This window comes from Oryctolagus cuniculus, chromosome 12 (genome assembly GCF_051225735.1).
Source record: "Oryctolagus cuniculus isolate XC-2025 breed Fujian yellow rabbit chromosome 12, ASM5122573v1, whole genome shotgun sequence".
Lineage (NCBI taxonomy): Eukaryota > Metazoa > Chordata > Mammalia > Lagomorpha > Leporidae > Oryctolagus > Oryctolagus cuniculus.
Genome location: NC_142878.1, coordinates 62,425,068 through 62,441,316, shown reverse-complemented (window position 1 = coordinate 62,441,316; position 16,249 = coordinate 62,425,068).

Sequence of the window (16,249 nt, the reverse complement as noted above, 5' to 3'; positions counted from 1 at the left end):
TGGGATTCTCAAAACCTAGGCTCCATTGAGCTCTTCTCTAATTTTAATGGAGGATGGTATGGGAGAGGGTGTCAGCATTCAAGAAGTATTATCTAGCACAAGAAAGGGAAGATACAAGAATATGTCAAACAATTTCCTTTTAGGATTATTTTGAATTGGATAGAGTATTATTTTCCTTGTTTTGTAAAGGAAAGATGCACAGTTATTTTAATAAGCATAAAATCCTCTTCTTGAGACAAGGGTTTAATAATTCCTGAGGGTCCCTACTTGTATAAGATACATTCATGGGGCTGGCGCTGTGGCATAGTGGGCTAAGCCTCCACCTGCAGCACTGGCATCCCATATGGGCACCAGTTCAAGTCCCAGCTCCTCCTCTTCCAACCCAGCTTTCTGCTGTGGCCTGAGAAGGCAGTGGAAGATAGCTCAAGTGCTTGGACCCCTGTACCCATACAGGATACCTAGAAAAAGCTCCTGGCTTCTGGCTTTGGATCGACCCAGCTCCAGACATTGGGGCCATCTGGGGAGTGAAACAGCGGATGGAAGACTTTTCTCTCTGTCTCTCCCTCTCTCTGTCTGTAACTCTACTGCTCAAATAAATAGATAAAATCTTAAAAGATATATTCACATTGTAAAAGAAGAGCATTTAAATCTGTTTGTTTTGAGATTCAATACCTGTTCCAAGATTCCCTGTGTACAAGCCTGCCAGCTATGTTTCTGAATGCACTGGAAATGAGAAATGATCATTTGAAATAGAAGGGGATCTATACATAGGATGTGGATTGTGCACTGCCAGAGCCAAGGGACTCTATTCTGGAGACTTTACGGTGAGCAGTGTTCCCTGGGCCTGTGAACCTCAACACCCCTGAGAAGCAGGCTCTAACTTCTTCATGCCCAACATGGCAGTGGAGAGTCATGGATGGCATTCTCCATCCCTGCCCACATTCTTCAGTGGTTGTGTATTTAAAGTTATTTAATGAGTTTCAAAATTAATTATCTAATTAATTTACCTGATATACATAGAGGACCACACACACCTATATACACACACACACAGAGTGAGAGGAAGGAAGAGAGAAAGTGAGAGCTCCCATGCACTGATTCGGTCTCCAAATGCGCATATTGGTTTGGGTTGGCCAGAATGGGATCCAGGAACTAAATTCAGATTTCCTGTATGGGTGACAGGAACCCATCACTTGAGCCATCATTGCTACCTTCTAAGGTCTGGAGGTAGCAGGAAGCTGGAGTCAAGAGCCAGAGCCAGGTATCAAACCCAGGTACTCCAATGTGAGACATGGACAATTTAGCCAGTGTCTTAACTTCTGGGCCAAACACCAACCCCAATGACTTTTTTTTTAAGATTTATTTTATTTATTTGAAAGACAGAGTTACAGAGAGAGATAGAGACAGAGAGAGAGGTCTTCCATCTGCTAGTTCACTTCCCAGATGGCTGCAATGGCCGGAGATGTGCTGATTCAAAGCCAGGAGCCAGGAGCTTCCTCAAGGTCTCCCACGTGGGTGCAGGGGCCCAAGGACTTGGGCCATCTTCTACTGCTATTCCAGGCCATAGCAGAGCTGGATTGGAAGAGGAGCAGCTGGGACTAGAACCAGTGCCTCAGACCAGGGCTTTAATCTGCTGCACCACAGCGCCGGACCCCCAGTGATTTTATTTTTAAAATCTTGTCTATATAAAGCTAAGTTCATCTACTTTGGGAGAGATAGCACAAATATTGGAAGGATACCTGATGATCTAGTAAAACAGATACTCTTGGTAACAAAAGCTTTATCTCTTTGGACTTTAATAATATTCCTGGAGGCAACATTAATTCAATGCCTGTGGTCATTGTCTCCTGTTGTCTTCTTCCAGTCACGGTACCACAGACCAGGGACTATGATGTACAGCTATTTTCCCAGTAGAGCTTAGAACTATGATTTGTTTTATAACAATAATATCTTCAATTATTATCATGAGTGTCATTTTCTCCCAATCCTCCCTTGTCAATCTTATTGTGATATAATAACTCAGTACTCTACAGGAGGCACAGAAAAGTAATGGATTGTTTGGTCTGGTTCCCTGGGGTAAGCATCCCTTGCCATTTGTCACTCTGAGGACCTTCTCTTAGCCCAACACCTGCATTCTCCATATAGCTCTGAAATTTAGGTGTCTCTGGGGCTTTTCCCGAAGAACTTCTGCAGGGATGACGGAGCCCACCCAGTTCACAGCCACGCTGGAATAATGTAGGTATGGAGGGTGCTGAGCTCTTAGGAAGTAAGAGGAGAATCCAAGCTAATGGGGTGCGCCAAAGTCCTTTCCAAAAGAGGATTTGTCAGCTGGTCACGCCAGTTCAGAGTGTGTGAGGACCTTTGAGCACATAGTGAGTGATTAATAAGTCTGTAATATACAGGGGAATGGATTGGGTGTGCAATATAATCTAAGATGTGAATTCCTCACTCCAGGAATTTACAGCCTTGTCGAGGAAAAATCTCCATGAAATTGTTGAGCGCCATTGTATTAGTGGATTTTTCCTGGGTAGTTTGGAGAGATCAGGGAAGGAAGAAGACTGGAACTGGACCTTGAAATTGTACAGTTTTCCCAGGTGTGAGGGGAGGGGAAAACAAATGCTACATGGCATCAGACTTTAATAGTTTTGTCCAAACCTGAGCATCAGAGTTTGTGCCAAGAAACTGGAACCACTGTACTGACTTCTACACATTTTTCCAGACTGTGAGCCACCATGTGTTGCTTGTCAAGGTTTTGGACTTTCATTGGACTGCATCCTGAACCTGCTGTAGGGCCCATTGCAGCATGCAAGGTGAACATTGAGCTAAGGATTCTGCTACACATGTGGCAGCAGACAGAGTGACAGATCAGGCCATTTGGAGAGGTTTTCACTGTTCATTTCAACTCCTACTGGCAGCTGCCTGCCTTCTGTTTTTTTTTTTTTTTTTTTTTTTTTTTTTCTGGTCTAGTTTCTTTTGAGCGCTGTGCCTGTTGGTGGCTTGGAGATAACTTGAGCTATTGTTGCTTTGTGGAACTTCTCCTCTTGGGGAAGAAAACATCATGTAGAGCCCAGGAGAAGTGTCCAGAATATTCTGGATTGTTATGCAGCTTTAACTAAGAGCATCTGTCTTCTTAAGGAACATGGTTGACAAGAGTTTCTCTGGGTTTACTGTTCATTGACTCACCTGGTGATTTGTCTTATTCATTGAATCTGAGATGCAGTACAACTTTGATTCATTAAATCTGAGATGCAGTACAGCTTTCTGCATATCTAATAGGCCCTCTGGTGGTACTGATGCTGATTGTCCGAGGACCACACTTAGCAGTGAGATTCAGGGCGTGGTACAGATGCTTATGGAAAGAGGGTGGCCCAGGAAGGTTCAGTGTGGGAAGGAGCAGTATGCAGTGGAAATAGTTTTCACATGAGTTTAGAGCCAGCCGGGGTCCCCACATAGACTTGACAATGAGTCATGGTCACTATACACCCAGCCTCACACCATTAGAAGACGCTCCCTCAGGATGTGCCCACGCTGAAGCCTCAGGAATACCATGCCTTTCCCATCAGAATACCAGTGAGGAAGCTCATGACTTTCCCAGCATCGAAGAGACAGGAAAAGCTGAATGTGATGTTGATTTTGTCTTTTTCTTCTATCAACCGCATGGCAGATTGGAAGGTGAATCTGGAGCTCATTCCACTCCTTTCAGCTCAATGGGTGTTTATTGCATGTCTGTTGTTAGGCCCAACACTGTGCGAGGCATGTGGTCCCTGCTGTCCATGGATTTACTATGTTATTAGAACAAAACAAGCAACCTAAGAAAAAGATGAGAGAGCAGGGATATAATTACATGCTAAATTGAATATACTCAAGTGCCAAACCATGACACAAGGAGTAAGTGCTGTGAAAAGTCAGGGGGTGTTTAGATGTTGGCTTAGCTCCCTGTAACCAGAATCAGTTTCTAAATTGAGGGCTCTATTGTTTTGCATGGGGTTTTAGAGATCGTGTGGATACAGAATTGGGAGGTACTGGGTGGGAAAAGGAAAGGCAGAATTACGAGTCATTGTTGCAGGCAGTAAGAGCCCCACTCAAATGCAAACCACAGCCTCTATCCCAGACCTCTCTGTCCCTGTAGTGAATGAAGCATTTCTTTAAATGACACCACCACTAGATAATGAGATCATTGCCACACTGTGCTAGGTTTGACGGGTCACTCCCTTAGCTTGTAGGGGATTTGGACCTAAAGTGAGTTCTTTCCATAGAAGATGAATAATAATGGGTCCTAATGGGAAAGGCTATCTCTAGGATCTCAGGGCAGATACCTTATAGTTTATAGATGGGGCAGACAAAAGGAGAAAGGGCTGGGAAAGGCTCTGGTAGGCAAAGAGAGAATCCCTATCTTTTATCTTGTCCATGAAAGCTCTGTGGGAGAATAATGCAATTCAGTACTTATATAAGCACTGTAAACTCTTTTATAAATATCAGCTGGTAAAGTCAGAGGACATCCCTGGAGGGCAAGTACGCCTTGGTCTTCTCCTATTTCTGAGAATGATTATGGGCACAGAGCTGATATGTGTATGGCATGAAACACTCATGCATCCATTGGCCTGCCCAACTGAGTACAGTACTATCTCAACATGGCACAATCTATCATGTGGCTTAGCTGTCTCCTGCAGGAATCAAACTCCCACTGTCAAGAACAAACATCTGGGGCTGGCACTGTAGCATAGTGAGCTAAACCTCTGCCTGCAGGGTCGGCATCCTGTGTGGGCACCAGTTTGTGTCCCGGCTGCTCCTCTTCTGATTCAGCTACCTCCTGCGGCCCACAAAAGCAGTAGAAGATGGCCCAAATGCTTGGGCCCCTGCACCTACGTGGGAGACCAGTAGTAAGCACCTGGCTTCGGATTGACCCAGCTCTGGCCTTTGCGGACATTTGGGGAGCGAACCAGTGGATGGAAGACCTCTCTCTCTGTTTCTCCCACTTTATCTTTAACTCTACCTCTCAAATAAATAAATAAATAAAGTATTAAAAAAGAAAACATCAGGGCCAGTGTTGTGGCATAGTGTATAAAGCTGCCACCTGCAGCATGGGCATTGCATATGGGCACCAGTTTGAGTCCCAGCTGCTCCAGTTCTGATTCAGCTCCCTGCTAATGTGCCTGGGAAAGCAGCAGCAGATGGCCCAGGTGCCTAGGGCCCTTGCCACACACCATGTGGGAGACCTGGAAGAAGCTCCTGGCTTCTGACCAGCCCAGCTTCAGCCATTGAGGCCATTTGGGAAGTGAACCAGAGGATGGAAGATCGCTAGCTCTCTGTCTCTGTCTCTGTCTCTCTCTCTCTCTCTGCCTTTCGGATAAATAAATAAAAACTCTTAAAAAACAAATAAACAAGCATCAGTTTCTCTGAGTTGCCTATGCTAAACCCTCCTTCCAGCTGGGTTTGGGGGGAAAAGATGGCGTTTCCTTTCCTCCCTCAGAGCTTCTCTCCTTTTTTCTCCGTGACCTGTTTGTATGCTTTCTTCACCAAGGAGTCCACAGTCATAGGCCATCCAATGGAATATTTCCTGTGTGGGTTCTCCATATGGAGTCTGTTCATGCTCACTTTGGTATTCTGAGGCCTGTTGTGATGGGGCCTCAGGCTAGATCCAGGCAACAGAATGCTCCTGTAGACTTGGATGACGTCAGCAGCTGTTTTCCTTCCATCCATGGAAAAAACACTGGTAGGGGTCTGCCAAAGTTCACCTACAGGCTGGTCTTGAAATAAATCCTTTGCCTTTCTCTTTGCTGGTCTTACTTTCACTGTCACGAGCACTTGCGATTTGGTATAAATAGGCAGGCAGCTAGCTAGTTCTGTGGAACCAGAAGTCACAAGCCGCTGCCCTGCCCCATGCCCCTCCTACTTGTCAATCAAAGCACCCGTCTTTCCCATGGATGCATCTGTTGTATCCAGGATCTGGGCACATAGGAAATAAAAGGAGGTGAGAGACAAGAGAGCTCTATTTCCACCTTGGACCTTGCTTGGGGGTACTGCACCTGTATTTTTGGCACTGAATGTAATTTTCTACCCTTCTGCCCTCCTATTCTTGGACAGAACTTCCTAACCGCAGGTACTGTGTTGGGCTTTTCCATTCTCTCGTGTTCATGGGCAACTCTTTGGCCCATATTGTCTATTTCTCTGTGTAGGGCAGCCCCCCCACCCTTGCTTGTGGATGTATCTTTATTCCCCACTGCCAAATAAACTTTATTTCTCTCTGCAATGTGCCAGTCTCTGCTTAGTATTTCTATCTCTTCAGGAGACAAGAATCTGGGTTAAAAATTTAAGAATTCATTGCCTACATCATTTGGAGTTCCAGTAGTTCCCAAACGGCTCATAGTTCAAATCTGGTCCATAGATGCACTTTCTTTAACTGGCTTTGTAGTTTGTAAAAATTTGAATTACTTTTTAATATTAAAATTATTATCATTTTATTTGAAAGGAGACAGAGATTTAATTCAGAGGTAGAGAGAGGGACAGTGGGAGAGAGAGATTGTTCATCTGTGGTTCACTCCCCAAATGTCTGCAAGAACAGGGGCTGGGCCTGGCTGAAACAGAAGCTGGGGCTCCATCCGGGTACCCATCATAGATGGCAGGGGCCCCGCACTGGAGTCACTGCCTGCTCCCTCCCAGAGTGCTCATTAGAAGGAAGCTGGAATCAGATGTGGAGCTGGGAATGAAATGAGGTACCGCTATATGGGACGTGGGCATCTTGGGAGTGTCTTAACTGCTACACCAAATGCCCACCACTAACTTTTTTAATGTATGCATTTCCATGTTTTAAAAGATCTATTTCTAGTTTGAAAGAACTGTGAGGCTCTGTAAAGCCTGGGCTATGTTCCAGCTTGGGGACATTAATGGAAGCTGAGCAATAATCGTGTCCTCCTCACTTTGTGCCTGTTCCCTCAGCACTCATTCACTTCACCAGCCCAGGCTCTGACATCGGCGCTTTTGACCTTGGTTAGTCACCAATACAGCCTGCATTTACTTCATCTTGATTTCGTGGGTGGCGTGCCTAAGGTGGGCAAGAGGTCAAGATCGGGTTGGGCAGGGGTCATTTAGGAAAAGTAGAGCCCCTGATTGATTTGGGGATAGCTTATAAATGTTCCAAATGGAGGCCTGGAAATAATCTATGAGTGCTTGTCACATCATCTTTGAAGAAAGACTAAGTTTCTTTTTTTTCCCCATTTATCACAGTCCTGTACTTTGGTACAATAAATAAATAAATTCCTAGAAAAACAGAAAAAAGACATATAAAAGCAAAACTTTATTACTAGGTTTTACAAACATAAAATTTATTTTAATGCACATAATCAAAGTAAATATAAGAAAAAGAAAATACTTATATAACCTATGTTGTGCTTCAAACACATAGGCAAACAGACTATCTAATTTACAACTTTAGAATGTTGTGGCTAATTTTTACCTTGCACAGACAAACATTAACGATATCTAATCCATAAACCTAGGCAATCACTATGTATTCTTAAGTTTTATCTCTCTGTACTTACAAATGAATGAAGTTACGAGAGGGAGCAAATTCCCATATTGAGCACTTAAATGCACATTATATTTTTTAAAAATTTATTTAATAGGGAGAATTACAGACAGAGACAGAGAGACAGAGAGAAAGGTCTTTCATCTGCTGATTCACTTCCTAAATGGCCAGCCAGAGCTGGGTGAATCTGAAACCAGGAGTCAGGAGTTTCTTCCAGGTCTCTCACGAAGGCGCAGCGGCCCAAGGGACTTGGGCCATCTTCTACTGCTTTCCCAGGCCACAGCAGAGAGCTGGATTGGAAGTGGAGCAGCCAGGATGCGAACCAGCACCCATGTGGGATGCAAAAGCCTTAGGTGGTGGCTTAGCCCACTAAGCCACAGTGCGGGCTCCTAAATGCACAATTTTCATGAGTGCCATATATATCCATATTTGAGGTTTCTAATGCAATAAGTAAGTATACTTTTGCTTGTTAATTAATGTACTTTAGTCAAATTGATGACGATACCTTTCGTGTGGAGGATGTTTCTTGGGTTTGCTCAGTAACATTCACATTAGAGAATCGGGGCTTACAGAGCTATCTTGGTGTTAATGGGAGACGAAATTTTATGTAACATCAAGAATCTCACAATGTTCATTAAGAAGAAAACATTTTACCAAAGTGCAGAGCTGATACATGATTCCAAAATGCATCTTTCACCCCCAGCAATAGCAGATTTGAACAATTTATTCCTTAAAGTTAGTTAAATTAGTTAAACAAGTAGATTCTTAGGATAGGAAGTTAATTCCAAACTTTCTACAAGATTCCTAATTATATGGTAATATCTTTGGAACTGTGTGATTTTAAGATTTTCACCTACTTCAATATCATTATTGTTGTTATGAGAGTATCAACATTCTCATGTAGAAGCTGTGTTTGTCCAGCCCTCTAATGTTTTTCCCTTTGATCTTATCTGCCTTTGAAAATATGTCACATCTTTTGTTTGCATGGAAATATTAAGATTCTTAAAAATATCATAGTTACCAAACAAATAAGCATGACAGCCTAATTCATAGCTTTGGAATGTGGAGGCTAGTTATCTTGAAGAAACACAATAGGTTTATTCAGTATTCATGTATTACTGATAGAATATATTAAGCCAAATAAAAAGACTGATGCCAAATTTAGTGCCTTAGATTATGTATAAGTTATAAGTCAAACCAAATGCAGTTTTTAGTTCAGCTAAAATCTCTGGTTTTGTTTTGCAGCTAGACTTTCTTGATGAAAGAAGCAGTACATTGATTTACACTGTGGCAGAGCTGTTCCAGAATATTCTGATATTGTAGCTGTTCCATCAGAGTATACTCCTAAAATTCTAATGCTATATCCTCTGTATAACCATACATAACTAATTGTGTGCTTGAAAATGAAACTTAGCAAACAAATACTTCCTTTGTATCATTATCATGTTCAAAGTGCACTTGTTTGAAAGGAATTGACTGTTTAGCAACGTTTGTGTATCTGGCTCGATGCAATGAAAATCACATTATTAGCTTTGCTTTGTGAGTTTCTGTGTACCACTGTTGTGTGTTTTTGCTGGGAAAGGCAGTTTGGCTGCCTTTTTTGATGGGATTGTTTTAATGGTCACAAGCAGATGTCTTGGATACAGTATCTGAATATTTCAGCAAATGTATGTGAGTCATTAGATACAGTAATGCAAAATGTTATTTTATAAGAAGCCCACAAAACACATTTATTTATGGTGACTGCTTAATCCTCTTTTAAAATAATTATAATTTTGGTTTTAAATTACGTCTTGTGATTTGGAGGTTAATATTCCTTAGGTTTCAGTGGTTTCATTGATTCATTGGCCAACACATCTCTTCAGATACCATCCACACTGCTGTATTAGCACTTAAGGATCATTTATGGCTACAAAACTGAACTCAGTAATTGCAGATCATACATTCAAGTAAAACTAGTGCAGTTTTTTGGCTTCCGTTTCTTTGTAATCTTGTATATTGTCATCATTAATTACCATTCAGGTTGAAATCGGGATGGATTGGTCTTCTGATGAAATTGGTCAGTAAAGTGTTTTCTATCTGTAAATTGTAGCTAAAACTAATTTCAGTTTTCTAACATTGATAATGATGTTAAAATAGATTTTTAACAGGCTTGATTAAAATTAAGACTTCATAAGAATAAAAGATTACATTTATGTGTGGTTTTTACACATTCTCAGTCTTAAGTGCTTATGGGTGACAGCTGAAAAAGTAACCTCAAAAGTCACACTTTGTGAACTCCTGTAATGTGTGACCAGTAGGCTGCCTGCATTCCATGTGATTCGTTGGGAACCTGCAACAAAACCCATGCTGTTACAACAGGATAAACTGGGAAATGTGAAATTGCTATAAGACTATCTAAATGCTTACTCTCAAATTCTGCAATTATCTTGTCATAGAACCATAATGAAATAGTTTGTGGATTGTCACTGGTCCATGGATAACATTTTGCGTAGCTATAAAGTAGAGTCCTTCCACAAGACCCTAGGGAATCATAATAAATTCCCTAACATTTGCTGAGAGATGCTGGATTGATGAATTACTCCCTCAATCAGAGGCTGAGTTTAGACCATAGATTTGGCCATGATTATAAAAAAAAAGACAACAAATTAATGCAACTCACATGAGAAGGCAATTATTTTCTTTTTTATATTTGTATATAACATTAAAAATTAATTTTAATTTTTAACTAGTTTTTAACATATTCAGTGTGGCTTGTAGATATAATTCTAGGAACATAATGATATTCCTTTCCTCCCTCCCTCCCATCCTCCTTTTTTTTTTTTTTTGGTCTTTGAGATAGCATTTTTGGGGGGTTGGCCATTTATTTATTTTTTAATTTTTTATTTTCTCTTTTGAATACAAACTTCATGCATTTCATAAATACAACTTTAGGAATATAGTGATTCTTCCTACCATATCTGCCCTCCCACCCATCACTTCTCCTCCATCTTCCATTCCCATCTCCACTAAGATTCATTTTCAGTTAACTTTATACACAGAAGGCTAATTCAATACTAAGTAAAGATTTCAACAATTTTCAAGCAGAAGGAAAAAACAAATAAAAATAAACCTGTTCCTCAACAGTTGAGACAAGGCTATTCAGAGTCATTGCATCTTGAAGTTAATTTAACTTTTTTTTTTTTTTAGAAACTTTATTAAATTTAAAGAAGCACCCAAGAATGATACATCTTTTAGAAGTGCTTAGACATAGTTATAATACAACTCTTTGAGGACAGAGATCCTGCATAGGAAGTTAGTGCACAATGACTCTTGTTGTTAATTTAACAATTAATGCTCTTACATGTGATGTCAGTGATCACCTGAGGCATTTGACAAGAGCAGCCTAGGCTACTGAAGTCTCCATCAGTATTTAGGCAAGGCCATAAGCAAAGTGGAAGTCATCTCCTCCCTTCAGGGAAAAGTTCTTCCTTCTTTGATGACCACTTCTTTCCACTGGGTTCTCACCTACAGAGGTCCTTCATGTAGGACATTTTTTGCCACAGCATCTTGGTTTTCCATGCCTGAAATGCTCTTGTGGGCTTTTCAGCCAGACCAGAATGCCTTAAGGGCTAATTCTGAGGTCAGAGTGCTATTTAAAGTGATTATCATTCTATTAGTCTGCTATGTGGACTGCTTCCCATGTTGGAGCATTCACTCCTGTTTAATTCTGTTATTATTACCAGATATTCAATTCTTTCCATATGATCACTTTAACACCTAATATGATATTTTTACCACCCTGCCTAAGGGGAATTAACCCTGCCATGGGGTTACATGGCACGTCTTTAATTGTATCCTTAGAAGTCCATAGGAAGGTACGCAAACTTTATAGCTTTATGGTTACAAACTTTATACACTTCATAATTATAATTTTAGGAATATGGTGATTGTTCCCACTATGCCCGACCTCCCACCCAATGTCCCACCCCTTTTCCTCCTCCCTCTCTTATTCCCACTCTTATTTTTTACTGAGATATATTTTCAAATGACTTTATACACATATGTTTAACTCTGTGTTAAGTAAATAGTTCAACAAATATATATATATATAATAGTATATATATATATATATATATAAAGTGTTCATCAACAGTCAAGACAAAGGCTGTCCAAGTCATTGTTTCTCAGTGTCAGTTTCACATCTACAGATTGCCTTTTCAGTTCTCTATTAGCTCTCACAGGTCAGAAAGAACATATGGTATTTGTTCCTTTGGGACTGGCTTGTATCACTAAGTATGGTGTTTTCCAGATTCATCCTTTTTTTTTTTTAGTAAATGACATGATTTAATTTTTTAACTCTGTGTAGTATTCCGTAGTGTACATATCTCATAATTTCTTTATCTGGTCTATGGTTGATGGGCATTTGAGCTGATTCCATGCCAAAACTATTGTAACTTAAGCTGCAATAAACATGGGGTTGCAGATAACTCTTTCATATGCTGATTTCATTTCTGTTGGGTAAATTCCCAGAAGTGGGATGCCTGCATCATATGGTAGGTCTGCATTCAGATTTCTGAGGTGTCTCCACACTGTCTTCCATAGTGGCTTTTCCAGTTTGCATTCCCACCAACAGTGGTTTCGGGTACCTTTTCCCCCACATCCTCTCCAGTGTGTATTGCTTGTTGATTCTGTATGAAAAACATTCTAACTGGGGTGAGGTGAAACCTCATTGTGGTTTTGATTTACATTTCCCTGATGAGTAGTAATCTTGAAAATTTTTTCAAGTGTCTGTTGGCAATTTGAATTTCCTTTATTGAAAAATGCCGTTCAAGCCCTATGCCCATTTCTCAACTGGATTCATGTTTTAATGTTGTTGAACTTCTTGAGCTCTTTATAGATTATGGATATTAACCCTTTATCAGTTGTATAGGTCGCAAACAATTTCTCCCATCCTGTCGTTTGCCTCTTGACTTTGCTGAATGTTTCTTTTGCAGTACAGAAGTGTCTCAATTTGATGCAATCCCATTTCTTAATTTTGGCTCTGATTGCTTGTGCCTCTGAGGTGTTTTCCAAGAACTATTTACCTATGCCAATGTCTTACAGGTTTTCCCCAATGTTCTCTAATAATTTGATGGTATCAGGCCATGGATTTAGGTCTTTAATCCATTTTGAGTAGATTTTTGGGTTCTTGTTTAATACTTCTGCATATTGAAATCTAATTTTCCCAGCCTCCTTTGTTAGAGAGACTGTCCTTGCTCCAGGGATTGATTTTAGTTCCTTTGTCAAATATGATTTGGTTGTAGATACTTGCATTGGTTTCTGGTGTTTCTATTCTGTTCCTTGGTCTATCCATCTGTTTTTGTACCAGGACCAGACTTATTTGATTATAATTGCCTTGTAGTATGTCTTCAAATCTTGTATTGTGATGCCTCTGTATTTGCTTTTATTGGATAAGATTGTTTTAGCTCTTTGGGGTCCCCTGTGTTTCCTTATGATTTTCAGCATCATTTTTTCTATATCTGAGAAGGTACTTAGTATTTTGATTGGTATTGTATTGAATCTGTAAATTGTTTTCAGAAGTATGGATATTTTGATGATATTGATTCTTCCAATCCACGAACATGGAAGATTTTCCCTTTTTTGTATCTTCTTCTATTTCTTTCTTTAAAGTTTTGTAATTCTCATCATAGAGATATTTGACATCATTGATTAAATCTATTTCAAGGTATTTATTTATTTATTTATTTGGTAGCTGTTGTGAATGGATTGATCTTAGAAGTTCATTCTAAGCCATGGCATTGTCTGTGTATACAAAGGCTGTTGATTTTTGTGTATTGATTTTATATCCTGCTTCTTCTATGAGTTCCATTAGTCTCTTAGTGGAGTCTTTTGGATCCTCTACATATAGAATCATATCATCTGCAAATAGGGGTATTTTGACTTCTTTCCCAATTTGTATATCTTTGTTTCTTTTTCTTGCCTAATGGCTCTGAATAAAACGTCCAGGACTATATTGAATAGCAATTGTGAGAGTGGGCAACCTTGTCTGGTTCCAGATCTCAGTGGGAATTCTTTCAACTTTTCCTCATTCAATAGGAAGCTGGCCCTGGATTTGCCATATATTGCCTTGATTATGTTGAGGAATGTTCCTTCTACACCCAATTTACTTAGTGTTTTCATCATGAAAGGGTGTTGTATTTTAACAAATGCTTCCTCTGCATGTACTGAGATAATCATATAGTTTTTGTTCTTCAGTTTGTTATGTGATGTATCACATTGGTTGATTTGGGAATGTTGAACCATCCTAGCATACCAGGGATAAATCCCACTTGATCCAGGTGAATATCTTTCTGATATGTTGTATTCGATTGGCCAGAATTTTGTTGAGGATTTTCACATCTATGTTCATCAGAGAAATTGGTCTGTAATTCTCTTTCTCAGTTGCATCTTTTTCAAGTTTAGAAATTATGATGATGCTAGCTTCATAGAAAAATTTTGGGAGGATTCCCTTTCTTTCAATTGTTTTGACTAGCTTGAGAAGAACTGGAATTAGTTCTTCTTTAAATGTCTGGTAGAATTCAGCAGTGAAGCCACCTGCTCCTGGACTTTTCTTTTCGGTAAGATTTTTATTACTGGTTCAATTTCTGTCTTGGTTATGGGTCTATGTAGGTTTTCTATGTCTTCATGGTTCAATTTAGGTAGGTTGTATGTGTCCAGGAATCTATCCATTTCTTCCAGATTTCCTGTTTTTTTTTTTTTTTTTTTTTTTTTTTTTGGCATACAGCTCTTTGTAGTAATTTCTAATGATTCTTTTTATTTCTGTGGTGTCTGTTGTTACATTTCCCTTTTCAACTCTTATTTTATTACTTCGGGTCTTCTCTCCTTTTTTTGGCTAGTTGGGCTAATGGTGTGTCAATTTTGTTTATTTTTTTTTCAAAAATTCAGCTCTTCATTTGCTGATCTTTTGTATTTTTTGGTTTAATTCTGTTTATTTCTTCTTTAATTTTAATTATTTCTTTTCTCCTACTAGTTTTGGTTTTGGCTTGCTGTCATTTTTCTAGATCCTTGAGATGCATTGATAGCTCATTAATTTGGTGCCTTTCCAATTTCTTGATGTAGGCACTTATTGCTATGAACTTTCCTCTTAACACTCCTTTTGCTGTATCCCTTAAGTTTTATATGTTGTATTGTTATCTTCATTTGCTTCCAGAAAGTTTTTGATTTCTCTTTTGATTTCTTCTATGACCCACTGTTCATTCAGGAGCATGTTGTTCAGTCTCCATGTGTTTGCATATGTTCTAGAAATTCCTGAGTTGCTGATTTCCAGTTTCATTGTATTGTGGTCTGAAAGTTGTATGGTATAATATCAAATTTCTTTTGAATTTTCTATGACTTGCTTTATGGCCTAGCATGTTGTCAATACTAGAGAGAGTTCCATGCATTGGTGAGAAGAATGTGTATTCTGCAACTGTAGGATGAAAAGATCTGTAGATATCTGTTAGGTCTATTTGGTCTATTGTGTCAATTAACTGTGTTGTTTCCTTCATGATTTTCTGTCTGGTTGATCTGTCCAATGCTCAAAGTGGGATATTTAATTCCCCCACTACTATTTTATTTGAGTCTATGTCTCTCTTTAGATCCCTCAACATTTCTTTTAAATAGCCAGGTGCCATGTTAGATGCATATATATTTATAATAGTTGTATCTTCCTGTTGAATTGATCCCTTAATCATTACATAGTGCCCTTCTTTGTCTCTTTCAACAGTTTTTGTGTTAAAGTCTTTTTTGTCTGATATTAGGATAACTACAACAGCTCTGTTTTGGTTTCTGTTAGCATGGAATATCTTTTTCCATCCTTTCATTTTCAGTCTGCGTGCATCTTTGTTGGAAAGTTGTGTTTCTTGTAGACAACAAATAGCTGGGTTTTGCTTTTTAATACCTTCAGCTGGTCTGTGTCTTCTAACTAGGGAGTTAAGGCCATTTACCTTCAAGGTGACTGTTGATCGGTAACAAGATAACATTTTAAATATACATTGCACTAAAAAGGCTTAATGCTTCACCAAATAAGAATTTAACAAGCAAAAAGCAAAATGTCCCTAGTTTAGTGGGAATATAGACAATGGCTATAAAAAATGACTGAATGTAAAAATGATCATTTCATCCATATATAGTAAATTATAGTGATCACAAATCATTAAAACTGTAGTAGTATAATATTATTAACCATTGATTTGACAAAGATATAAAATAATTTTACAGAACTACATTTGCAGCAATACTGATACACACAGAGATTTTTCTTTTTTTGTTTATTTTTAAAATTTTAGTTCCCAGGTGGCACTGCGGCTCACTAGGCTAATCCTCCACATGTGGCGCCAGTACTCCAGGTTCTAGTCCCAGTTGGGGCAACGGATTCTGTCCTGGTTGCTCCTCTTCCAGTCCATCTCTCTGCTGTGGCCCGGGAGTGCAGTGGAGGATGACCCAATCCTTGTGCCCTGTACCCGCATGGTAGACCAGGAGGAAGCACCTGGCTCCTGGCCTCAGATCAGTGCAACACTGGCTGTGGTGGCCATTTGGGGAGTGAACCAACGGAAGGAAGACCTTTCTCTCTGTCTCTCTTTCTCTCACTGTCTAACTGTGCCTGTCAAAAAAAAATTAGTTCCCATGTACAAGGGAGAACCTGTGGTATTTGTCTTCTGGGTCTGGCTTATTTCATCAGTTCAGTCCATTTTGCTGCCAATG